This window comes from Crocodylus siamensis, chromosome 7 (genome assembly GCF_052110815.1).
Source record: "Crocodylus siamensis isolate JL-2025a chromosome 7, ASM5211081v1, whole genome shotgun sequence".
NCBI lineage: Eukaryota > Metazoa > Chordata > Crocodylia > Crocodylidae > Crocodylus > Crocodylus siamensis.
The window spans coordinates 9,056,122-9,082,838 of record NC_143401.1 but is presented as its reverse complement, the minus strand read 5'-3'; the positions used below and the strand labels follow the sequence as shown (position 1 = coordinate 9,082,838).

Sequence of the window (26,717 nt, the reverse complement as noted above, 5' to 3'; positions counted from 1 at the left end):
TTCCCTCTTCCCTTTACCATGTTAAACCTCTTCTCATGTCGGTCCTTTCCCGCTCTCTCACCCCAGCTTCAGGCCACTGCTAAAGATCAGGGCAGGTTAGCAGGGAAGAAGCTGCCCCTTCCATCGGTGTGCCTGGGTCTCCCGCGATAAGGCCCATCCCACGAGTTTCAGGGGGCTGTGGGATTGAAGTTCCCCAGGGTGAGTTGTTCTTGCTGGTCTGGGAAGGCAGGAGTAAACCCGTGGAAGAGAGAGGCCCTCTAGCCTGGGCCCTCAGCTCTTGCCTCCAGCTGCAGTAATGACAAGTGTGCCGGAGGAAGGTGAGAGCCCTGGGCTATATAACGTATGCGCCAGCTGCCTCTGTGCGGGAGTCACTGAGCTCCACCTAGCCCAGGCCCGCAAGCTCTAGCCTGGTCGCGTATGTGCAAAGCTGAGAGGAGTCCCCTGTCTCTTGGGTCCAGCCCACCCATGGCACCAAAGGGCTGATGCATCCCCACTGCATGGCGACTTGTGCAGAGTAGGCACCCGGTGCAGAAGCACCCTGGCGGGGAATGGCGAATGGTGTTCACCCCAGCCATGAGGCAGGCACATCCTTCAGGCCCTGATTCAGGTAGTCTCACGCTCAGCAATGTTCCCCCAGCCTGGCTTCCCCTCCCTCCATTTTCTCGTGAGCCCTTCCCCTGATGTTACACCCATTTCCTCTTGCCTCTGAACTTGGCCTTCAGCAGCTATCAACCTGGGCAGGCACTGAATCTGTGATCTTGCAGCAAAGGCTTTCCCTCTACTCCCACTTGATCTGAGCCAGGCAGTTCCCACCCCTTAGCCCTCCGACAGCCAGTTTTCCATTTCAAAGCCCAAATGTGGACATCCCCTGTTCGTGCTCAGTGGAAACCCAACCCCCACCTGGTCACGGAAAGCAGGACCCTGGTGTGCGGCGCATGGCCCAGGTGCTCCCAGCCCTGGGAACGTAACCACTGGAGTGAGCTATCAGCTGCGATGGACTTATATGCAGCTGGGTAGCCCCATCAAGTAGGGCTGAGGCTTTTGCTCTGTGTTTTCTGGGAGAGTAGTGGGGACCCTGCCCTCTTTATGTCGGACCCTATTCTCTTTAGGCTGCTAGAAGGAGCTGGCTTGTGTGAGAAGCTGATAATTATTGTAATCTATCATCCACGGAAAGTGAGCCGCCCAAACGTCAGAGAGTAACCTACAGTTAGCACCAGCTGGGAGCCAAGATCTTAAAAAAAAGCGGGTGAGAGAACTCCAAGGAGTTAGTGAACACATGGCCTTGCATGTTCGAATTGATTAAAAGTGATGGTTTCACCCCAGCTTCTCATCAAGATCCCTGTTTCCTCCAACAATCCCTATCGCGCAGGTGAGACGCGGCACAAGAATTGGGATAGAGGCAGCCTTGGCACTGTGGAGGAGCAGGGGCTCTTGCAAAGGCAGAGCAGATTTTGGCAGGAGCAGGGGAGATGGACTGGATTAGCACATTGACGGGGTGGTGGACTGCAGGAAGGGAGAGGGGTGTCCCCTGAACTGCGGGAGTCCAGATCAGAGGGGTCAGGCTGGCCGATGAAATGTGCTGAAGGGCAGCACAGTGGTGTGTAAAGGATCTAGGGCCAGGGGGATAGGGACAGACTGGGTGCGGGGACCCTGGAGCTGGAGCTGGGCGCGAGGCGGTGGAGGAGCTGCAGCTCTCTGGGTTGAGAGGCATTGTCAAGCTCGTGCCAAAGTTTGCACAGCCACTTGCAGCTCATCTGACTTAGCCCAGTTCCATCAATCTCTCCCTCCCAGCCTCCGCAGCGCTGACTTCATTTATGGGCTAAAAATAAAGGGAAAAAATACAAATGATAGGAGGCAGCTCGTTAAAATAATTCGGGGAGCTGCATCACCCCTGCAGGCCGGGAACTGCTCTCTCCTTCTCTCAGGCTGTTTCCCCCAGTGCCTGTCCCATCCCGAAGCAGTAAACGGAGCCATTGTACCTCGACAGAGGTGGTCTCTGCCCTCTGGGAGCACCAGGGCCAGAAGCAGGGTCTCAGAAGAGGAAGGTCTAAGGCCCCCGGAGGCATAAGTGCTGCAGAGTCAGTCTCCTGTCTGCCCTGTTTCTCTCCTGATGCCTCCTGCCAGCTGCTGTTCGTGAGGCTTGGCCCACTGGGCTTGTTGGGCAGAAGGGTGGGCAGTGCTCCAGGGAGCCTGGGCAGGCACCAGCAGATGCCATGCTGTGATTTTTGTCGGGAGCTCGATTACATGCTGTGGGCTGCGAGGTGCATGTTCAGCCAGGGATGGGGAGAGGCTGCAGGCTGTCCGCACGAGCCCAGCTGAGTTGCTGGTGGTTCAGCAAAGGAGGTGTGCGTGTGAAACCCAAACGGGGGACAAGGAGAAACCAGCAGGCGTTGCAGCCCGCACAGCCCAGGGGCTGCTTGCCGTCAGGGTTGGCTCTCCGAGTCCAGCCGCCGGTGAGTGCCCCTGTTCAGTTGGCTGAGTAGCCTGGGTACACAGTCTCATGCGGTTGGGTCCACGGGGAGGCTGAAGTTGCCCAAAGTGATGGGTCTTGGGAACTTCTTCCCATGTCATCCTGGGGGACTCTTGCACGCTTTTGTCCCCTTGGTGCCTCATCACCTGCAGATCAGCAGTGCCCAGGTTGGTCTGCGTGTCACAGCTGCTTTCCAAGGATTTTGCTCTCTTGGTTTTAGAGACTGGAGGTCTGATCTCCTTGCATGGCCCAGAACCCTGCCCAGTGTGCCTCAAGCCTAGGAATTTGCAGCTAAGAAAGGGAGCCTCTGCGCTGGTATTTGCACCAATGCCTCCTCCAGGAGAGAACGTGACCACCGTGCAGCTCTGTAGCTTGCTGTGCCATCCTGGGTCACGGCCATTGCTGGCATGTGCTATTGTCCCAGCTGCTGCTTCCTCCACAGTACCCGCATCTTGTTCTGTCGCTCAGGCAGGATCAGAGCAGTTGTTCTGCTTCCAGGCGTGTCTTCTCAGGGTCTGATGCACAAAGTAGCCTGGTTTTTGGAGGGCAGGGGGTCCGGGGGTGGTAAGGTGGCATCAGCCTGCAGTGCCAGGCAGCTCCACTGCTTTGACACACCTGTCACGGGAAATGCTTTGTTGACCTTGAGGTCCCGGTCAGCTTTTAGCCTCATGTTGGCAGGATTGCACTGGACAGGGAGCAGTGGTACCCCTGCTGGCATCTTGTCACTAGCTTTCTCTACATTTCTTCCCACTCTGGCTTGCTTTGGAGGGGAGCGCAGGAGGCTGGTCAGCCTGAAGGGCACGAGATGCATATATAAGTACTGCCATCATGGTCTCTCCCCAGCCTGCACCCCTGCATGAGGGCTAAGCAAAACACTAACTCCCAGCTTGCAGGAAAACAAGCGTAGCCCTTGTACCCCACCACACCCCACAACCAGTCATTTGGATCATTCATCTCCCAGCAGGAGAGACGGTCCAACAAGCAGATCAAGTTTCCCGGGCAGCGGTGTTCAGAGCATGCTACAGTACATGCCCTGATAAGCCAGACAAAACATACAGGGCTGAACACAGCACCTGGGGTGGAGGCTGAATGTGGCCTCCTAAAAAGGAGGAGTCTGTGTTGGACATGTTGGGAAGCTGCTGTGTCTCCCCTTAAGATCTGGAAAGTCATGGACTTGCAGTGCAGTGGCCCCTGTGTTAAAACCCTACTGGGAACTAGCAAGGCTGCGTTTCCAGCAGGGCCAAGGATCGTGGAAGATGACTTCAGATTGTTTAGGAAGAGTCTTAAATCAATCAAATGCTCCCAGCTTAATGTACGGTTTCAGAAACATCTTCTCATGTGGCTTTTAAGAGGTGCCCAGTTAAAAGTTTTCAAGCAGCTGAGATTTGCAGGAGCTCATAAACCATCCCCGTACACAGTGTTGCTTCCATAAAACTGTCACAGTGCTCAACACGATGGGGTGATTGTCATTAAGGGAAGTCGCCTGATGAATTAACAGCATAGCTGTGGTGATACAAACCCAGCCTGGAAACCAGCCCAGAGAAGGGAATTGTGGAGATAAGCAAAGCAGAAAAGCAGCCGGACAGAGAGGCTATTAAAGGCAAGAAGCAGGGTGGTCTGAATTTGGAATGATCTTGTAGACATTGGCTGCTCTAACCTGCCCCCGACTGATGCCATTCACCGGGGGACCACGTTCGGAAATCACGTGGTGCTCAGAGCTGCAAGGTATTCAGCTGGTTTTGTTCGTGGTCACGTTATGCGCATGCCGGGGAGCAAGGGGGGATTCTTAGTATGACTCCCCCGGCTCCAGCCTGGCACATCCAGCCCCCGAGGCAGTGCTGTACCTGAAGGTCATTGGCCGACTGTGAAGGCAAGGGAAGAAGGGGCAGTTTCCTTTTGGGTTTCCCCCGCAGGACCGCACCGCTGGCGCAGAGCGAAGGTTCAGGAAGACTTTAATCACTACTAACAACCCTCCCTTCCTCGGTTTTCCTGGTGCCATTGGTGTCAGGACACTGTGGTTAACCCCATTGCCTGGAAAAGCAAACACAAGCAGGCCCTGGGGAGGCTCGCGGGATCGAGGAAGCAGAACTCCTGGGATGTAACCCAAGCAGAGCAGGCATTTCTTCAACGAAGGTGTTCCCAGGATAGCGCCTCGGGGCCCTGCACGGGACCCCGCCTGCAGTGCCAGGTGTTGTACAGTAGCGAGCCCCTGGACACACGGTCCAAATAGGTAAGATAGACCCAGGCTGGGGGTAAGGAAGGCTCGCTGTACCCATTCCTAAGCACCAAGCAACTTGTCTGCGGTTACACGGGGGTCAATAGCAGAGCCAGACATCAAACTCTGATCTGAGCTCCAAGACCACAAATGGATCCTTCCCTCCCTGGCTTTTTCATTGTGGGACCAACACCCCTCATCTTACTGCTCGTTTGAGGATCTCGAGGCACTTGGACAAAGCTGGAGAAGCATTAGGAGCCCCATTTCAGATGGAAGAAGGGGGTGAGGGTCAGAACCAGGGAGTCTTGACTCTGTGTCCCGTGCTCTAGCTCCCCAGCACCTTTGCACATGAGGGGAACCTCAGCTACCCTGGTTACCTAGCAGTCCCATTATCCGACATGCAGGGATTTTCCCCTCTGCTTTTCCATGCAGTCTTAATACGCTTGGTAGGAAGAGACCCCACTGTGCTGTTTTCCTGTGCAGTTCGTTTAAACAGGGGTTGCAGAGCTTGTTAATGATGGAGCTCATTAACTAGTGGAGATGCCAGAGGCAGCCAAAGAGAAAGCTGTCAGTGATGGAGCGATCCGGCAGAGACCAGAGAGGGAGGAGCAGCGCAAGACACCTGGTCCATGAGCTCAGCACAAGCCAAGCCCTGGACCTTTATCCGCACCCTTAGATGCTGACCATCACTAGCACGTCATAACCTTGCGGTCCCTCTCTTGTACACTTGGCTGCATTTTCCAGCCGTGACGTACCCTATAGCAACGGTGAGGGAGGCCCAGCTGTCTCGTGCATGCTTTATCAATCGCTGTCAGCTTCACGCCCTGGTTTAGGCACCCAGGGTACGTCGCACAGAAAGAGTGATGGATGGCTTTGCAGATGAGGCTGCTGCAGATCAGTGGGGGTGCTCCTTGACAAAATGATGGGCCACTGCAGCCAGAATGGACATCAAAGGAGCCCCTCACTGCAGGGTGGCTGGAGGGGTTGCAGGGAACAGACAGATCTTGGTCACTGTGGTTCGATGGTTGGTAAAGAGGCTGATGCACCCCATCGGGTGCAGGTAGAGGAGATGTCTGATTGCTAGGCAGCAGCTGGATGTGGTAAAGTAAATAGCTGTCACATCAGGCAGACATGCAAACCCCATCACTGCTGTTTTTCTTGGACACGCTGCACGTGGGGGTCTGTTCTCAATATTCCCAGCCTTGCCTCCTCGTGCTAAGTGATGGGGGGAACCATGGCTCTCACCAGGAGAGACCTAGAGCATGAAGGGCCAGTATATTACATTGTTGCCTCAGTCAAGCGCACGCTAACATCTGGCTGCAGTCACAGCTGCTGTCACGTGCTCAAGATGCAGGGGTTTGTGCAGTCCCCTGGGATGTGACTTGCCCTCTGTAGTGACAGCACTTCCGGGTCTGATAAGCAGCGGGCTAGTGCTGTGCCAGTACTCTGAGCTCACGCTGAGATGGGTGAGAGGGAAAGAGAGATGGACCCAAAATCATGCTCCTGGACACACCTTGCGAGTTGGGCAGCAGACCTCCTACCTGTGGGTCAGGTGGGGTAGAGGGTCTTGCACAGTCCAGGCAAAAAGACATCTGAAGTAGCTGATGTTAACCAGTCAGCTAGAGCAGTGGTTCTCAATTTTTTTTTAGGCTCTAGACCTGCCTCTTAGACTTAAGTCACTGCTCTGAAAACAACAGCTCTTCACTTCCACTCGGTTCTTGACTATGGAAAAATAATAGAGCAATTTTTCTGTTGCAAAGAACTCAGGCAGTCCACAGCAGGCAGAACGGTTTTGAGCCTCTGGATTCCTAGTTGAACTCTCTGTATTTATATCATGAATCGCGTTTGGGTATTTGCATACTTAACAGTGCTTCTATTGGGCACCCTTCACAGGATCTCACAGGACCCTGGCTGAGAAGCCCTGGGCTAGACGGCAAGTCCCAGCCGAGCACGTGCTTTGTGCATGTGCGTTGTGCCACAAGGTACTGCGCTGAACAAGCATCAATAGTTTTCTGCAAATACATTTGCATAAAAAGAACTTGTAAGCTTTCTTTTGAAACTGTCCATGGAAACATGAACAGGTTTCAACCAAACACAGGCCAGACAACCTCCCCCCCCGCAGATATTTTTCAAACCTGCTCCCCATCCCAGATCTCCTCTGACAATTCACCCATCTCCAGTGGGGGAAAGGGGAAAAGGATAATGGAAAGAACTGAAGCCATCCAGCTTCAGCCTCCTCCCCCTCCATGTTGGTTTTGGATCTTCAGGGTAAAACATATTTTTTCCAGCAAAACCTTTTCTCAAAGCCCCCTTTTTTCCCCCATCCTAATGACATTTTTCCACCGGTTCTGCTGGCCCAATCATGGTATGTCGCTGCCCTCTGCCGGCTGGAACGTGGAACCTGCTCCAGGGAGAATTTCTCCATCTCTGAGGTTTTGAGGTCTAACCAGACAATCCCTCGAGGCTTCCTGCTACCTTGGGTGACTGGTGCCCTTGGTTCTCAGCACAGTAAGCGCAGCCTTCTGATACTGTCTGCTGTTTAGCTGTTGTCCGTGCCACTGATCATCAGGGCCTAGTATTTTCTATTTCAGCCATGACATCGGGATTGGGTCACCCCCTTGCTCATCTCCCATGCTGGGCGCTGCTTGTCTGATCTGCAGAGACCCAGGCTCTGCATCTTGTCTCCTGCAGTTAGGGACAGTCATGAGCAGTGAGAGGCAGGGGCCTGTTCTGCCTCCCATCATCTGCTGTTATGGATGGCGAACCTGAATTTCCCCATCTTGGCAGGTGGGGGTCTCAGGAACAGCCGCAAATTTGCACCTGCAGTCAATTCTGGGCACCAGTGACTGAACTCCTGGGCTTGGTTATGGTTTCTCTTGTGCCCATATCAGTTGAGATTAAACCCACCAAGAAGGAAGGGTAGAAATGCACTTGATAGACTAACTGAACCAGCAATGCATACGCTTTTGTGAGCCAAAGGTCACTTCATCAGATGCTCTGAAAGGACATGCACAAAGTAGGCTGCCAAACAGAGTGATCTGAATACAAAAGACAGGACAGGGAGGGAGGGGAGAGGGGAAAGGGGGGCAGTGCTGAGACGGGCAAACAAGTGATACACCCATAGGGACAAAAGTGTCCCAAGCAGGTCATGGGAGAAGAACCTGCAGTCCCTGTTTAGACCACACTTAACATAACCCAGTCTGTGGGTGGTTTCTTGGTCCTCAGTTTTACGTTCAAATTGGCTTTGAAAGCATTGCTGTGAAAAAACTGTATCAGTAGAGTTACGGTACTGCAAGGCTGGCATCCGGGAAGGGACAGTGAGGTTCTGTGAGCCAGGTTTTTCCAAGGAGTTGGCATACTGGGTGCTGAGCACGGTCCAGAAACATGCGAGCTGCTGGGGGTTGAGGCAATTTGAATTTGCAAATCTGGCCCTTACTTTGAGTGCTGTGCTGGAAGCTGAGCTCTGTTAAAAGCCTGATGGCAATGGTGGGTGCTGAGTACTTGAAAACTGAGCCTGGAGGCTTGATTTTTAGATGTATGTTTGGCCTCGTGTTTCCAACTGCCCATCTGTAGGCCAAAATGCAAAGGACCCTGGGTGCCATTGCTAGAATGTGGATCTTGGCTATGTGAATCATCCGTGCAATCGGATATCTGATCAGCTAATGCAGAGTTAGAGGCTATGCCAAGGCTGCATTGGAAAGGAATGCCTCCCAGTGCTCCTAGCTTACAAAGGAATTACACAAGGGCTGCTTGTGAAGTGGCTTGTGCTAGAACCAAGGGGTTTTGTGGGTAATATCTGCTTTTGGAGTTATTGGGAGAGACTTAGACAAGCTTTCAGGCATAAAATACCCTTCCTTAGGGTGCTTTGTGTCCCAAAGCTTGTCGAAATCTCTCCCAGCCGTGCAGATGTTCAACCAAAGATATCACCCACAAAAATCCTGGCCTCTTGCATATTTCCTGGACCATCACAGCTACAACATCACTCCATTTGTACCTGAATTGTAATTGCACATTCCTCCAGAGCGGGACTGTGCTGTGAAATTTGGATCCAGAACCAAACTTGCTCATATTTCAGACCTGCAGGTTTTGAATCCAGGACTCGGTTTTGGGCCCAGGGGCAGTAAGCAGGCCTGCCACGGACTTGGGTCATGCTTTTACTGTTCATGCTGAACTGCAGCGCAGTCAGTCCTGTCCTAGCTGTACCAAGCCAAGCCAAACCAGCGTGCACATGGTTGTTACTAGGAATACCAGCGGAAGTCATAATGGTAAGCCACATGCTGCAGAATGTAGCCGGTAATTGCCATGTAACCCGTGCTCTGGTTTGCATGGCAGGAATAACTACGTGTTTGCTTCCTACCACTGTGGGGCTCGCTGCAGGAGGAGGTGTCGGCATTTACACTGGAGGCAGGGAGCTTAGACAGCAGTTCCAGATAGCATTATGTGCTTTCTTTCATGAGGAGCTGAGGACAGAGCCAGCCGGCACCCCTAGGGTTGGAGCAGCTGGGGCCAGGAGCAAAAAAGAAACACCGAGTCACACAACGGAGTTTCCTGGCCGGCTTGTCTGCGTCTGGGGGATAAGGTGGGAGCTTGGTGCAGGAGACTTTCCAGATACACGCACATGTGCAGGAGAACTCGGGATGTCCTGATCGATATCCATCTTTTTCTGATTAACAGACTCACCCGAGAAGGTATGCGCCCTGTTCCTGGCCATCTTAATACCTTAATGTGGGAGAAGCCATTCCTGGGTTTCCTTTCTTAGGATAAAAGTTTGAGGAAGAGTCTGAAAAAATGGCAACCCCCAACCCTCCCTCATGACCTTTGTCTAGGGTGTCACAGATCAAACCTGGGATTTCCCTGTCTTACAGCATGAGCCTTGTCAGCTTAAGGCCTTGTCTCAGCTGTGAGCAGGAGCAGTGTGGACCATGGGAGAGGGGTCACTAATCTGTCAGGGCTGATCAAGGAGCATCATGTATAATTATTGCTGGTGGGGTAAGAGCATTGAGTTTGCAACCTCTGGCCAGAGCAGTTGGAGGAGGATGCGGGCCTGGCAAAGTCTCTGCAGGCATTGGGCTCTCGTGACCTGTGGGTATGCAAGCTGCACTGCCTTGCAAAGCCTTCCCTGGTACGTAAGGCACCGTGGGGAAGCCAACCCATTGCGTACAGCTGGGGTTATATAAGGCCCATTACTTAACCAGCAAACTTTGGTGCGAGCCCTTTTCCCAGAGCAGGCTGTTGGAGCCATTTCCTTGCATCAGCGCCACGGGGCCATTACCTGTTGCTCTGAACCCATTTTTTGTGTGTCGGTCCTGCCCGTTATTTCAGACCTCTCACCTCTACTGCAGGCTGGTAACTGGCTTTGCTTTTGCTCTGCCTTGCCTCACTAGGCACAGGGTTCATAACTTAGACCCTGCAGGTGGCAGGGTTACAGAGAGAGAAAAAATTCGTTATCTGGGCTCATTTTAATAGAAAACTCAAGTAGCGGCCTGCAGACATAGATAACATGCCCTGAGCCCCTTCTAGGGCTGGCCAAATAGCATCACTTACAGCAGGGGCTTGCCATAGGTGTGTGAGCCTGGGGACCTGTGCCCGGAGCTGTGGGGTCTCAGTGGTATGGTGGGCACCCGAGAGCTGGATTGCTTGCAGTGGCAGCCGTGGGGTGCTTACAGGATGGGTTGTTTCCCTTTCCTCAAGGAAAATGTTGTTTTGTTCCTTCTGATAGAAAAGGAGCAAGGCTTGGATCCTGGGCGGTGCGTACGCCAGCTCTTGCGTGGCTCACAAGGTCATGACTTTCAGACCCGGCCAGTGCCACAAGCCTCTTCATGCAGCAACTCACTCCTGGGCTGCAGCTAATGATCGATGTCCCTGGCCCCTGCCCTCAGCCCCGAGAGACTGCACCGTGCTCGCTGTCTCCTTCAGTAGTCTTTTTTCTGTTCTTCCTCTCCTTTTTAGCCTGTGCAATGCAACATAACCCATTTGCCTCCTCCTGGAGTGAGTCCAGGCCTGTGTTAGGCTTGGACTATCTCACTGCTTCTTGTTTAAAAAAAACCTCACCAGGACGATGAAGTGGTTTTATCGGACAAGGCACTTCCAAGCCCATGCGGGTTCCCAGCCCACCCACATTGGCCAGGACGCCTTTTTTGCCTCATGGCTTTATAAGGTATCAATCCCCACCCCATGAAGCAGCTCCTTTGGAAGCACCACACTGCCACGCTCAGGCAGCCGTTGGAATGGGTGCCCCCCCGGAGAAACCTGCACGCAGCTCTCTCTCCTGCCCCCTTTGCATCCAGCTTCTGCAGGACCCGGCTGGGCTGAGCCTGCAGCTGAGCTGCAAAGCTCCAGTACCAAATGCTCCCCAAAGCTGGAGGGGGCTGCCGTGGGGTAGGAGACAAGGGAAGGTTTTGATTTGGGACTCTACCCATTTGATTCATTACACCCCCCCCGTGACATCACCGTTCCTTCTCGTGACGTCATGCACACTAAACAGTGGCATCACTGCACAGACTAGGTAGGAAAGCATTGATTTAAATGCAGATCTGGCTTCAGGCACCGCGTCTGCACGGACCCGCTCAAGAACCCAGTGATGTTTAACTTGAGGGTTTGCTCTCAGAGGTGGCTTCAGTGTAAAGCCGAAATGCAGAGGCATTTAGTAGGAGGGATGGGACCAATCAGATCCAGCCTTGAACTTGCCGATGTGAAGGAGCTGGGTGTTGCCCCAGCCACAAGGTCCCGTCTCCACCTGAACTGTAGCAGCGGTTCTGATCTCTGACTTCCTTCCCCCCCGGGACATTGAGTCCTGTCTCCTGATTCACTTACCCAAAGCATCTCAGAAACCATCCACTCCGCCTCCTCTTATGCGCCGTGGCCGTGGTCTCGGAGCACATAACGATATCAAAGCACCAAACACCCTGGAACATGCCGCAGGGAGGAAACAAGGGCCCTGCCATCGCACTGTCCCTACAACCAACTTCCAAGCGAAGTGGGGGTCTTTAAGAGGAGGCTGGATGAACACTTTGCTGGGGTCATTTGACCCCAGTACTCTTTCCTGCCATGGCAGGGGGTCGGACTCGATGATCTGCTCAGGTCCCTTCCAACCCTAGAAACTATGAAACTATGAAACAGCAGAGAAGCCTTCGGCTGATAGATGCTCAGAGGCAGGTTTGGCTGAGCCAGGCTGCATCTGAGCCTCTGTGGAACCAGGGAAGTTTGCACAGCTTGACCAAAATGGCATTTTTTTAAGGTTTTTCTGGAGCGTGGCAGCTGACGGTAACAACTGCCGGGGCAGAGAGGAGCTCTGGATGCTTCAGACAAAATATACGGAGGGGCTAGGAGCCTTCTCATCTGCAGGTTGGACAGACACGTGACCGGGATGCTGTAGTTGGGGACGGTGCTGTCTTGAGCAGAGGGCTGGACTAGCTGATCTCATGAGGTCCTTTCCAGCCCTGCTTTCCTATGATCCTATGGTAAGGAGCGCTCCACGGAGGTGATGACAAGCCCCAAACAGGCACACTTCCATGTCATCCAACACCTCCGGTCCCGCCGGCCGTGCATTGCTGCGGTGATGGGTTGCATCACTCGGCTTTGAAGTTCTGCCTGTTTCTTCTCTCAACTGCAAGTGCCACTGCTGTGTCGTCGTCTCAATCCTGCAAAGTGCTGAGGAGGCTGGCTCCCTTCTAGAAAAGTACTTGCCTAACTTTTAAACCCACGCAGAGTCCAAGTGCCTGGAAAGGGGCTGTTGAACATGGACTTCAGTGGGTAGCTGAATCTGTCCGTCCCCACCCCCGCATCCCTAACTCCCGTAGGCCCAGTTCTGCCCAGGGACCTGCCCGGCTGCTGTTGCTGCTAATGAGCCTTACAATATTACTTTTACCGTCTTGCCCAGTGATGTTGAGAACTGATATTTTATCACTCCTGGGCAGGGTTTTTAAAACTGCCAAGGTGAGTTAGGAAGCCACACTGCTAGTTAATGCAGACTTGTGCTCTTAAACCCCTTGGGCTCTTTGCAAATCCAAACCCCTCCAACTATCACTGCGCCAAGCCATGGAGGATACTGTTTTCTAAATCAGTGAGAAACAGTCTTGACTTTGCTTTGGGCTGGGCTGGGCAGAGCACATACTTTGCCAGTCTTGCCAGGCTGCCTTGGATAGGTTAGAGGGTAGCTGGATAGTTTGGGAGTTTTAATAACTAAGAACAAAGCTATTTTGGGGCACTGCTTGCCATGGTGGGGCCAGGTTTTGTTTGAACCCTGTAAATAGCCAGATTCTCATCAGGCAAAAATGTCCATTCCCTGCCCCGTCAGCATGTCTCCCCCCGGCTGAAAGACGCCCCTGATGCATGACCCCGGTGCTGCCCCTGACAAGGGCTCATCTTGGCTTCCCACTCTTTTTCACACCTGGTCCTGATTCCTTAGCGGAATATCTTCCCAATGCCAGCCCCCCTTCACGGATGGGGGGAAGGTGACGTGAGCCACAAAAATCTTACAAAAATCCCCTCCTTATCCCAGAGCAGAGTCATGGAGGGACTGATTTTGGCCCCCAGCAGTTGCTGCTGAATGTAGCCGTGTCCTTTTCCAAGGAACCTGGCTCTGCCTGGGTCTCCTGGTATAAACTGCTTGGGTTCCTTGGCCTAGGACCCTGTCACTCCATCTCCACCACTGTTTGGCTAGAGAAGCTGCTGCCAACTAATTGTACCCTCCTTAAGCAAAGGCATTTATCTCCCCGCCCCTAATTGATTGAATTTTTACTGGGTTGTTTAAACAAGTTCTCTGTTTTACTGACCTTAAACCACAATCGCAGAGGCCCCCACGGATCAAATATATTGACTTAAAAAATAATTAGCATTGAAGTGAGTGGGAGCCAGGCCTGCCTGCCAACCCCGTGATTAATATTTAAATAACAGGGCTCATAAATCAACTGCAGCCGATAGAACAAGTCCAGGGCTGTGCTGGGAGAAAGGGAAGTGCTTGCGATTGTGTTGTTTGCAGTGAACTCACACAACTGCCGAGGAAGGGCAAGCCAGTGGGTTTTGACACACAACTTTGAAGCGAAAAGGGAGAAGGTGCAGAGATTACAGCATTTCTGTCCCAGCCCCGCATGCCATGAGCGTTCTGGTTGAACGAGCAAAGATACAGGCTATTAAAAGAGAGCCTCTATAGCAGAACTGACTCCAAGCCCTCCGCGCCTTGTCCCTCCTTGGAGAACAAGGGGACGTTTCTTGCCTTATTTCTCATTTGAAAGTGTGAGGTTGGGGGGGGGGCGGGAGGGTTCTTCAGTGCTTTCATGCCAAGCCAGGAGTTTTTAGCGTGTCTGCTTATTGAGTATCAAGGGAGCAGACACTCGCACATTTAATAATGCAGCCTGGTCTGAAGAGGTGCCAAGGGTCTCCTCATTGTACTGCAGCCATGTAGCAACAAGGTCATACTCAGCGCTGCTTAATAGAGCAGCACAGTGGGTTTTGCTTCAATGCAAACAGCCAAACTTGGCCTCTGCAGGGGAGAAAATGGGCACAGCCCCACTGAAGCCTGTGGAGCTGGGAGCATTCACACCAGCTCAAGATCTGGGTTATAAATGCAGGTTTTTTTTCTCATAAAGGCTCTCTGGAGAGGGAGGCTGTGATGCAAATGCTGTATCACAGTGGGAGGGAGCAGCACAGGCAATAAGATATTTCCTCACCTATCAAGCATGATGTGAAGCACAATTCAGTTCCCAGGGGGACCTGTCCCTGGAGCAGCGCCAGGGTTTGGCAAGCCCAGCAGCTCACCTCATCCCTCTCTTCATTGCCCAACTTGAGTTTACAGTCCTGGCGAGAGGCAGAGTGAATCCTTCCATTCAGCAACGTTTTAAAGGAAAGCAGATGGGGCTGAGACTGGGGTTGATATAGAGGTGCCCAGTGGGAGGTGGAGAAAGCCTTCAAAGTGTCTTTGCTTTGCTGGACTTAAAAAACGACTTCTTCAGGCATTTCTTAAGGCCATGCAGGAAAATATCTCTAGACATATTGGCCCTGCAGGAAAAGTGGACAGATGACATCATGCAATAACGTTTATCAGACCCAGCGGCCTGTAATACTCCGTTTTATTAACCAGTGAATGTTTGCAAAGTGCTTTCAGAAATGAAAATGTGACGTGACGGCTAATTATGATTGATTATCGTGTCATAAGGCAAGAGATTTCAAGCATGAGAGGGCCTTTCCTTAGACGTGCTTTGCACACTTTATCCATCAGCAGCACATAAAACCCATTTCTGTTCCAGATGTTTGGGGATTGTTTGTATTAAAGTAGTGCCTTGAGGATAGCAGCCAGGATCCTGGCCCCACCACGCTGGGTGCTGTTTGCACACAGGCAGACAGTCCCTGCCCCAGAAAGCTTACTGTCCAGAAGCCAGACAAGCAAAGGTGGGAAGAGCGACGAGCTCTTAATCCCTTAATCTTAATGTTTTGCAGCGGAGAAACGGAGGCACGGAGAGACTCAACCAATGTCACACAGGCACGGAGTCAGGGCCTGAACTCGGTTCCCCTGAGCCCCAGCTGAGGGCTTTATCCCCAAAAGCAGCTTTCCTTTTCAGAGAGGCTGTGGGCTATCTGTAGGAGGAGACACGCAGGGGACTTATCTTTCAGGGATGTAAGGAGCATTCATGTCCCATGGCCTGTCCTCCTCTGCTGGAAGCTTTGTCAAAGCTTCTCCCAGAGTACCTGGCATTGCAGCTTTCTCTCCGGATGGATTTTCACTGCAAATGCAGGGCTCCGTGTGTCTAGCAGCACTCATCTTGCAAGGGGCCATGAGAAAGCCCTCGGGATGCTCCGCTGCCCCAGCGGTTTTGCACATGCAGCTAAGCAGCCCATGGCCCCTGCAACTTTTCTCCTTTAAACTCATTAGCTGGTTAACTAAAGCAGAGGGTCGGAGTGGCAGAAGCACAACAGGAGCAGCCCCTTTTCCACCCCCCTTCACATGCTATTGTCCATTTATCCATACAAATACCAATCCCTTTGGGAGAAGAATAGCAGGGCACCATGGGTCAACCTGGAGGTGAATCAGTAGGGCAGCGGGGAGAGAAGCCCAGGTCTGAAAGAGCCCGTGGGGTTGCAGGTCAGAAGTGAAGGGCACTGGCAGACTGCTTTGTGGGGAGCCTGGGAGAGGGGCTTTCATGGGACAACAGTGAAGTGTCTCAGCAGCGCAGTGTGTGCGAAAGGGCTGAAATGGCAAGGGAGGGGCAGCCCTGTACGCTGGTGGAGCCGTACGGAGGAAGCAGATTCCTACCCCCACGCCAGGGCTTCCATTAAGCTGTGCAGTTCTTTAAAGAAACATTGAGCTCCCCTCATTTCTGAAAGGCCCAAATCAGAGGAGAAATCCCTAGGTGGAATGTGAAAATGAAGCTCTCCTCGCAAAATAAATGTGGAGGTAAGTAACATTCTGGACTGCAACTCAACGCCCATTGTCCCTTTAACTTTAGCACTGGAGCCTGTGAGCCAAAGGGCCTGGCTGTGACCCAGGCAGGGATCTGTTTCTGTGGCCGGGTCTGGTGCCAGCGATCACAGCAGATATTGCAATAAGGTGAGAGGCCCATTTGCAGAGCGGGCAGATAGTCCCCAAAGAAGAGGAGCCATTCCAGAAAGGACCCAGTCCCTGTTTGTACAACACCGGACTACTGACCCCGATGGATTGCCTCGGTAGGAAACCCAGACAGACCTCAGACCCCTCCATATCTGACTGTATCGTCTCATAGTAGTGCATGACTTCACTACACCGTGAACCCAAGCTCTTTTCTGGGTTTGAGTCCAAACTGTGCAGACAGGAGACCTGGTCTGGGTTTGGGATAGCTGGCCCAGGCAGAGCACTTGAGGTTGCTGTAACTCACTTTGCAGGGTACCTGTAGGCAAAATGGCTGGAATACTGATAGTCCTCCAGAGACTTCCCACGGTTCCCCCAAAGGACCAGTAAGTTGTCTCACAACCAACTAGGAAAAGATCCAGAACATCTCCAACAGGAAGCGATGGCATGTGCCTCAGCTACCCCGGGAAGCATGCAGAAACAAGGAGGACATGGCAACCGGGCCGGGGCTGTGCTGGGGGAGGCTTGTAGATACACGCCACTTGGCTGCACGGGGCAGAGAAGACCTACCCCAAGTTATCAGGGCTGGTTTGAAGCACATGGGAGCAGGGTACTATGTAGGTAATTATGGGGGAGAACCTACCACGGAGACTGAGCTCTTGGCTTGTCACTTAGGATTGTGCCCGCGGTAACCAGAAAATGATGGGAACCCCAAGCACAGACAAGCAAAACAGTGGTCAGCCTCGGTTTCAAGCAGGGACAAGGTCCACTGGCACAGATGGCAGTTTTCCTCGGGGGTTAAGCTCTTGCTGCTGCCCCAGCCTCAGCCTAGTCTAGCAGAGCTGTTCTCTCAATTGTTTCTCATGCCAGGCCCTGTGCAGACACAGGAAGAGCCAGCCCGGTCTCAAAGTGCCTGTCTTCTGAGCAGACCAAAGAGACAAAGGGTGGGAGGGCAATGGGAGCCACAGAGTGGTAGGGACTTGCCCAAGGCCAGAGAGCAGGTCAGTGGCAAACCCGGGAGTAGAGCTCACAGCTCCTGACCCCCAGACAAGGGGGCTACTTTCTCAGGGGACATGTAAGTCCCCCTGCAGCCTCCCGGGGACGCGTGGGAAATGGTCACGTGGGAGAGCCCCCCAGCGTGCCTACTGCTTATTAGCTGCAACGCTAGGCTCCGCCAGGCCTTCCTTATCCAACAAAAGCCAGGGCGGGGAGGGAAGCCCGTGTGTTTTTCATTTGTAGGTCACCTTTAAGTCTCTCTCTCATCCTTTTCCGTGTCTGGCATGGCTGTAATACCTTCCATCCATCACTAACACACAGGAGAACAGCTTGTAATTCTCTCATCAGCCTCCACGGCGCTTATCAGGAAGGGAAGAATGTGGGTGCTACCTGGGAAATTATTTTTCAGAATTAATTAGGCTAAAACACTTAGGAGCTAAGCCTGCGTCTGGCCACCTTAGATTACAAACTGTCTATCCGACTAGCGCCGGCCTTCTCCCTAACACAGGTTGACTTGATTTAGCATCCAGAATGCAGTGAAACCACAGTCTGAGCCAAAACAGATGGATTAGTTTTGACTCTTTCTCTTTTGCTCTGGGTTTAATAAATGGTCGCGTGCAGTCTTGCAAACCAGGGTAGGTGAAAATGGTGCCAATGGCTAATAGACAGGCTTAACCACATTGCTGCAGACAAAGCAGGGAAGGCTTCTTGTTTCAGTGGGTCTGTGTCTTGCTGCAGAGGACTGGAAGGAGAAACCATGCCAGGAGCTGTAGCACTTGGTAGCACTGGCACCTTCTATGTGGCCTCTTTTGCCCAGGGCTGAGCACGCCCTGGATTTCACTGAACTGGAGGGAAGTTCAGGGCAGAATTGGATCCTCCGGGGAACCGTTTCGGTCACCCCTCTCTTGAATAGCTGTAGTGTCGTTCTGCAATTAAGCAATGACTTAGCCATAGCATTTCTTCACTGTTCCAATTTCTCCAGCTGTGTGGCCCACCTCAGGGTCTGCTGGAGCAAGGGAGGGTCCCTGTAGTATGCATGCTTCCCTAGGATGTGGAAGAGGGATATGCTGTGAGCCCTGCTGAGCTGTTACACGCCATCAGTCAGGGTTCTGGGTGTGCAGAGGGAGCGTGCCAGGCCAGCCTAGTGTCCTCAGGTAGAACAAGCTGAGATGGACCTACCTGCACTAAGGATGTTCAAAGTCTAAAGAGAAGCACTGTGACCTGCATAGGGCCTTGGGCTGAGGCTTAATAGTCCGTACGAGGCTCCTTGCCCCTCCTTTGTTGGTTTTGCCCTTTATGACTGTACGGTCTTTGGGACAGGGACAGTTTCTCTGTTAGAATTTGCACAGTGCGCAACGGAGCCTGCTGGCAGGGGCTGTGGGTCTCAACCTCATTCGATTCAAGGCCGCCCTCAGAAAATGCCAGCTCTTAGTTTTCACTCATTTTTTAACCATGGAAAAATAATACGATCAATTTTTCTGCTGCAAAGAGCTCAAAAAGACCACAGCAGGTCAGAATGGATTTAACACTATGGATTCCTTCTTGAAAGCACCGGGTTTATTTTGTGACTCATGTTCACACAGTAGCTATACTAACATCGTGTAGCATCACAGGGTATCCTAGAAAGGATCTCAAGACATCCCAGGGTGTCACAGCACCCTGGCAGAGAAGCACTGGACTGGGGTATAGAGGGTCTACCATACAAAGATGAGATTATAAAGCAAATGAGCTCTCTATAATTAGCACCTGCAAATCCACAGCCTTAGTGAAGTGCAAACACAGGTGTCTGTAAATGAAGCTCTAGAAAACTCAAGGAGGAGCCAACACCGACCCTCTCACAAGCATACCCACGCAGTGATGGTTCTCAATAGATACGCAACTCCTATTTTACCCCTGTAATTCAGAGGCAACACCAAGGGAGCTACTGGGTTCAAAGAAGCAGGACCCCAGTGTGGCGGTCAGGAAGGTACCAGCCGGGCAGGGAGGAAGGGTGCTAGGTTCGGTCCCACTCCGCATCGGAGCAGCGCTTTGGCTTACTGACAGAAGCCCCCAGATTCTGCAGGGGGAGGAACAGGGTGAAAGTAGAAATGGCTTCAGTCAGCTCCAGATCACCCGGTCTCGATCACAGGCCTGACCAAGAGCCTCTGGGAACTGTACCCTGGAAACCCTCTGATGGGGCCGGGCAGGGGACGAAAGGCCCTGGGAAGACTGACTTTCCTGCCTGATGCACCCACTTGCCAGCCCAGGGTGACAAACATTAAGTCTCCCCCTTCGGCACTGGAAGGACTCACCTGTGCTGACACAAGAAGGCAGCCACCTCTGGGGTGAAACACCGCCTCTGCTGCAGAGCACAGAGCAGCACTGCTGTCAGTTCCCTACAGACTACCCTAAACAGCAGGACTGGGCAAAGGCCAGTTTAGGAAAGCCCCATGCACAGGGTGAAGGACTTCAGAAACACCCCCACCCCTATGACCCTGCACGTGCACGCCCTGTTTTCTCTTTTGTTGTCCCCCGTAATTTATTGGTGTTTTTAAGGCGCTGGTCGCCCAACCCAGTGGCGGCCCCAGCACGCGGTTTTTAGGCTTTTAACCTTTTAACCGTGAAGATCTGCGAGCGCCAAACGCCAAGAGGATGCCCCCATCCATTTTTTTATCTGTTGATGTCTTCACGGCGCCGGTCGCCCAATGCAGCAGCAACGGCAGCCAGCTTTAATTCGCCCCCAGTCGGGGGCGACAGCTTCTGGACCATCTCTGGACTCCCGCACGGGGTCCAGAGGACTTTACGTACCGCCAGCTGCCATCCAGCGGCAGCCCACAGTTTCCAACGGTCCTCACCGTGACGCTGCGGACATCAAATAGTCCCCACCCTGGTCTCCTCCTACCAGGCTGTTTGGAGATGCCTGTCTTTGCTTCTTAAATGTGGGTGCTGCTGGGATGAGACCTGACAAACGCTGCTGTCACCTGGATCCAAAGGCAGCAGTGAACGTTTGGGAGGAAAGCCCCAAGGCAGGTTACCCGTCCCAGCTCACAAAGCTTATCTGCTCCAGACTGGCTCTTAATCCTCAGCCTCATGTTAGCAGGTCCTGGAGCCTCTTCCTTTGAAAGTTTAGACAACCCCTCCCCACATCAGAGCTTCCCTGGGGAGAGGAGCACCCTTAAGACGAAGAGCTTTATCATAACAGTAGCGAGGGCAATATTCTGTCCACGTAATGCCCAGCTCCCCCGGCCCAGCCCCACACCCCCCGGCTTGACTGATTCTGAATCTGCCGGTCTAAAAAGGAAGGGATCCGGCAGCTCCAGCAGTTCTTGCTTTAAAATGCAGCACACGCTGTTCGGGATAATAGTGCATAACGCACTGATTGTTTATTCATGGAGTTGTTACCCTGAAAAGCTGTTGACCCACAGTCACTATTATGTGTGCACCGTGCTGGCCGCTCATTCATCTGCATGGAAACCACAGAAAACAAAGATGTGTATCTGTTCAGGCCCAGCAAGCCGGCAAAATGTTACCGGGGTGGGGGCAGCTGGCAGTGGACTGGGGGCGAGGAGCAGGGGGCAGGGAGGGATCCATTAGGATACTCGGCGTTTGGACTTCCTGGCTGAATAGGGCACTGGGCCCTGCCGCAGCATTTCCCAGCAACAGCTCCCCTCCGCCGCCGGCAAGACCCTATTGACTTATTACTGGCCTATTAACAGATTCACAGCTAAATAGCCTTCGGGGTTGCATTCTCCCTCCGCGCACACACACGTGCATCCCGTTATGCCCGCTTCTACCTGCCCCTGGTAAAACCCCAACTCTCCAACCCAGCGATTCCCAGACTTTTTGGACCACCAGATGGCTGCAACCGTCGGACTGCCTCCGGGATCGCCATGCACCCCTCACATCAGGCTGTTAATTGAAAACACTGCAAAGGCACCGGGAGCCAAAGCGAGCCTCACGCTAGCTGCAGACCACCAGTGTGCCACAGCGCACAGTTTGCAGACTGCTGCTCCAGGGTAGGAGGCTTCACTTTGTAAAGAGTGAGCGATCGGCAGTCGGGGATGAGGTCCTTTGGAAAGTTAGAGGGATTCCTATATGATCCATGTGCTTTGTGAAGCCTCCTGCCAGCTTCTCTTGCAGGGTAAGCTTCCCCCCCCAGCTCTAGACAGAATAAGGCCCCTCTATAAAAATGCTCAACGGCTGCTAGAGCTCTCTCCCGTAAGGGTACGCTTGAGGGCGGGGGGTGTTCGGAGCCTGGAGTTGGCTCGCTGAAGAAGCAGTCTGCTTGGTCTTGGCCCAGGGCTCAGTGCCCGATGGCACCTTGCTGTCCCCTGCCTGTCCTCATAGTAATGTGCTCATTAGCTTTCCTGGGCAAGCTTCAGCCCGCATCTGCGCCAGGGCCTGGAGCACTTAACATTAAACACAGGCCTGGAGGCCCCTCCTCAGTAATCAAGTCCAGTCGCCTGCCACTGCTGGCAGCCCTGTCCCGTAATCCCCTGATGCGAATGTCTTATGACTAGAGGGGGATTCTCTGCAGCGGTCAGTGGGCTGCTCTGCACCCACGACAGCCCACCCAAAGTCCTGTGAGCAGGCATGGGGTCTCCACTGGCAGCTGCTGCCCTGGAGCGGAAGGGCTGGGACTCGGGCATTTATGCGCAGGGGGATGTGTCCTTTCATCCTTCTGCAGTGTGCACACAGTGAGTGGGGAGCCTTTCTGCTCCACTGTGGCGGGTGCAGGTTAAGGAATCCCACCCTCCGCCCTGTTGTAGGATGCAGCCCTCCTTGCCCCGCTCCCAGGCCTGCTGATCCCCACGGCCAAACGGGGACACGCAGACCCGGCTTGCGCTTCCTCCCGGGCTGCTGAACTCAGCTGGAACAGCCACTGCCGCCTCCAGCAGCTGTTTCTGCTTTGGTGTCTAATGGGAACTTTATAGACGGGGTTTTATTATTTATTTATCCCTCCCTCCCTCCAGTCACAAATGCCAGCACAGTCGAGATCCAGCGGCTCCGCCATACAAAGCGCTCGCTCGGCCAGGACGTGCCAAGCGCTTGTGCTGCGCAGAGAGGATGGGGAGCTCGGCTGGGGGTCTCTCATCGGCTGCGGGGGGCGAGGGGCGGCATGAAGCTTCCTGCCGGCCTGGTCCCCCTCTAGACCCAGCTCCCGGGGGGGTGTTCAAACCCAGCCAGGGCGTGGCCAGACCTATTGTTTGCAGTGGGGATTATTGGGTGCGGGCTTGGGAAGCCTCGATTTGTGATGGCTTGTGGGGGGGGTGACTTGGTAAGGAGCGGGTTGTCCCCCGGTCCTCTTATTCTCACATTCGTGCCCCAAATTGCAGCCAGGAGGGAGCTTTGGAGGGCGGGAGGCGGGGAGGAGGCTTCTGTCTGCCCCCCAGCAGCAAACCTTTCTGCAACTTTCTCCAAGCCAAGCTGCAGGGGCTGGCCAGCCAGGGAGTGGGGGCTAGGCACCGACTCCCAAGGTGAGCGGGGGGAAGACAGCTTCCTCCGGAGACCTGCGGCTGGCTGCAGACAGCCTGGTGCTGATGCCCAGGTGAAGGCGCCCGCGTGTTGGTGGGGATAGGGCAGGGCTGCCTGAAGAGTAAAGCTGGCGAGGGGGAAGCCTGCAGCCCCCGGCCCCCGGCAGAACCCCTGGGCTGGGCTGGAGCTCGCAGAGGAAACGTGTGAGGGGGCCGACGTCACCGCTTGGCAAAGGACAATCGAAGTATTCAGCGTGCGGCAGAGGAGAGCGGGGAAGCCCAGGCGGGCAGGCAGCAGCTCTGGCAGCAGGGACTGCAGCAGCGCTTGGGTGAGTGGTGGGTGACCCCTGCCCCTGGGGGGGGCTGAGCTGGGCATTGCATCCCCCCCAGGCTAAACTGGTAATCAGGGGCTCTTCTGCGGGCAGGTCTCTCTTCTCATCGTCCCCCGGCTCTCCGGGTTTGGTGGCAGTGCTAGTAGGGAGGAGGGAGGCTCTGCGCCATCTGATGTGCCTGGGACAAGTGGGGGCATGGGGTGCAGGGCCGCTGCCTTCCTGCATCTCCGGTTACGGCAGAGCTGGGGGGGAAGCCCGGGGCTTTGACCCCCCACTGATATTTTTCTCAGTCTTGGCTCCCTGCAGCCTGTCCTCCTGGCTAGCTGGCGTTTGAGCTCCTGGCTCTGTGAGCCAGGTGGGGACCTGGGACACGCTGTTGTCCCAGGCTGGCTCTGGAGACAGCAAGGCCCTTTGGGGGTGTGGGGAGAGGAGGGGAACGGCTGTAGTTTGGCCAGATTTGCACCCGCCAGCGAGAAGCCGCTCTGCCTGACGTAGGAGCCAGTGCGAAAGCAGCAGCGAGTGGGGCGCAGAAGGCAGGTCACACCTGTCGGCTCTCCAGTCCCCAGGGGGAACTGCGCCTCTCTTGGGAGCCAGGGCCACAATGACGTGTGAGCCAGAACTTCTGTGTACGCCGCGGTGCATTAGGAACCCGCATGTGGGCATGTTGCTGGGAGCAAACCTCCTTTGGGCCACCGGGGCTTAAGTGAAAGAAGAAAGGCTAATTGCATTATGAGACTCCAGTGTGTTTTGACCCAGTGCCAAAGAGTTATGTGCTGCTAAGTCGGGGTGCCGAAAAGTCTTTCGGGCTCTCCGATCAGTATAATGAGGTGAAGGGGTGGGCTGGTGCCCCGCTCCCGCCCAGTCCCACCGTGCTTGCTCATGTGAGTAAAGGAAAAGGTCATTTGTTCCCTATTCTTTCCCGTCCCAACCTCATTAAAAAGGCACTATTCCCCTCACTACTCCCAGGCAAAAAGTCCTAAGAAGACAGGCCCCCAGTCCACTCCATTATGGACCATCCCCTTCCGCAGGCTTACCCCGGGGCTGCATTTGGCCCCGTGGAGTTGAAGGGACTGGAAAATGCAGCAGGGGAGTTTGTCACACGTGAGCGATGGCTTGTTTTTCACACCCCATTTAAGCAGATTTATTTCAGGCCCAGGACGTGATCCAGAGTTGCCAAGGCTGAGAAGCAGTTTGTAGGACTCCTCCACTCCCTCCCCGGTGCTTTATAAACTTCAGTGGGGCTGAGCGTTGGTGTCTCTGGGGTGAAGCACTTAGCCCACCTGACATCTGATCGCTGGCCAGCTCCGTTTGTAAAAGCAGCTTTGATGCACATACTCTGCTGGCACCGCTTCCCCGCATGAGCTCTGTGAGAGGGAAAGACGTGGCCCAGAAAGCAGGCCCTTGCCTAGAGGCAGCCTGGGGACACACAAGGGTGGAAATTGGCTGGTAACTCAACCTGTGGAGCCAGCACACAGGAGCCAGCTACTAATGACTAGCCTGGGTCTGAAGCCTACAGGGGAAATGAAACCCCCTCGGCCGCCTACTCTTGGGCTCCTAGTGCCAAGAGCATGTGGGCATGTGGTTATAGGTAGGAGGAAGAAAGGGGAGTCTAATAGCTGGCATGCTACCTGCTCTGCCACAGGCTGCTTTGTGAGATTGGGCATGTCACCTCATCTCTCTGTAGCTCAGCTGCCTCCCTGGAAAAGAGAGGAGCTAGGGCTGCCTGGGGTGTTGGACCTGCAATCCTTGGCACGTCTTTAAGGGAACTTCACTGCTTCCATCTGCGCCCAGTAGCCAGACCCCACAGTGTCTCAGAGTGCAACCGGAGGCAGGTCACCTTGCCGCTCCCCGCTTGGGACCGCTGTTCACAAGCTGTTCCCGGCGGCTATTGCCGGAATTCAGGTTGTGTTGAATAGGTTCCCTTAATTCTGTCTTTCCCAGTTTTCAGAGGTCTGATAAGCGCATGTCCTAGGGAGGTGGTCCAAGCCACCTTTGTTCTGCTGCAGCCAAGCCTGGGGGCAGTTGAGAAGTAGCTAAAGGGAGAGGAATTGCACATCGCTGGTTTTCCTGCCACTGGAACTGCAAGTGGATTTGCCCCACTTTAGACCAGGGGCTAAGAAACTCCCTTCATTGTCCTTCCAAAAGAGGCCACCATCTAAACTTGTGCTGTTATCCTGCAGTCAGGTCCAGGTGCGTTTCTTCCCTTCCTTGCGCCCATTTCTGTGAATGACTGTTCATACCAATCTGAACGGGGGCCCGTGCGTGACCTCCAGCTAGCCAGGGGACAGGCTGCAGGGAGCCAAGACTGAGAAAAACACCAGCGGGGTCCAAGTTCCCAGCTTCTCACCCAGGGACAAAGCCAGGGCTTCGCCCCAGGAGCCGCTGACACCGCGGCGGTGTTTCATCACACCCCGTGTCATGTAAGCTCTGATGACATCACACCATCCTGGAGTTTGTCACACGCGAGCAACGGAGCCTTTTAAAGACGCAGGCTCCTCTTCTCGTTGGTTTGAACCAGCATCATCAGGGCAGAGGTGGTTGATTTTCGTGCTTTTTTCTGACTTTGGGGTTTAGAAGAAGAACGCTTATTTTTATGAAACATTATTTTACGGGGATTTTGTTTGAGGGGAAAAAAATCCCGTTTTAAGGGATTGCAGCTGTAAAAATACAGGTTCTGCTAAATAAAAGAAAAGGAAAGCAAAATCCTGAATCAGCTATTTATTTATTTTCCTTACCTGGTACGACCCATGTGCCTCTGGCTCTAACCTCAGCCATTTCCCTCCGCTCTCCCGCCCCTTTTGCATTCTCTTTTCTTTTTGCTCGGCTTTACTCACAGGCCCGTTCCTTGGCATTTTTGTTCGCTGGGATGCTTTTGAGCCTGGGACCAGCTGCGCCACGATCTGGGGCTGCCATTGTTTCTTGAGCCTTCTAAGTTGCTGAGGGAGGCAGAGGGGCCAAAAAGTGCAAGGGCTGGGTTTTCAGAAGAGCTCCACTCCCGGGCACGGCCAGGTTTTCCAAGCTGCCCGTCACCGACGGGCCAAACCCTTCTTGCAACCTAAATCTGGATGCCTAAGCAGAGTCCTGGCCATTCCAGCCCAGCCTTAATCTTCGTATTCCCCTGACCACTGCCCCTGTCGCCTGCAGACCCCCTGTTTCCTCCTTTGCATCCGAGGCCCTCTCCTTCCTAGGGGGCCACAGTGGTTTTGGCACTGGTGAGAGTGGGCTACGTGCAAGGAACAGCATTCCTCGAGCCATTTTCCCGAGCTGTGAAATCCACCTTTACTCCCCCACTCCCAGCCCCTCCCTAGGAAGTGAAGGGAAACCAGGGGACTCAGCAGCGGCAGAATTTGGGGCATTGAAATAGCCAGTGCCAGGAGGACACAGGGAGCAGCCAACGAGGGTCAAGTTGCACAGGGTGTCCTGGGCTGAACTGGTGACAAGGACATAACTCACCTCCAGCTCTGTCCTGTAGCTGCAGGGGCCATGGGATGTTTGCCGTGGGGGCATGCATAGGCCGACTGTGTTTAGAGCGGATTGGGCTTCTTGGTTAGTAGAGCTGAAGCATGGTTGGCGATGGTCTTGTCAGTCCGGCCTCTGTCTGGGGGTCTCTCCCTGGAGACCTGCTGGACCCTGAGGATTTTTTGCTGCTGCTCATGTTTCTTTGAATCACAGACTGGGAGCCTATTGGATGGGCTGGCTGGTCCCTAGGGTG

General features: G+C 53.9%; 1 protein-coding gene across 3 annotated transcripts in view; it reads left to right on the top strand.

Annotated features, from left to right (window-relative positions):
- COL8A2 (collagen type VIII alpha 2 chain) overlaps positions 1-26,717 on the top strand; it is a 138,737-nt gene that overhangs the window by 70,609 nt on the left and 41,411 nt on the right. Inside the window, exon 1 of one of the 3 annotated variants that reach the window (XM_090057627.1) lies at positions 22,603-23,002. The exons of the other annotated variants lie outside the window; for them this stretch is intronic. The gene's annotated coding sequence lies outside the window, so the exon portion shown is untranslated. Of the gene's footprint in view, positions 1-22,602; positions 23,003-26,717 lie in introns of those variants that run through there. 3 annotated transcript variants of the gene reach the window in all.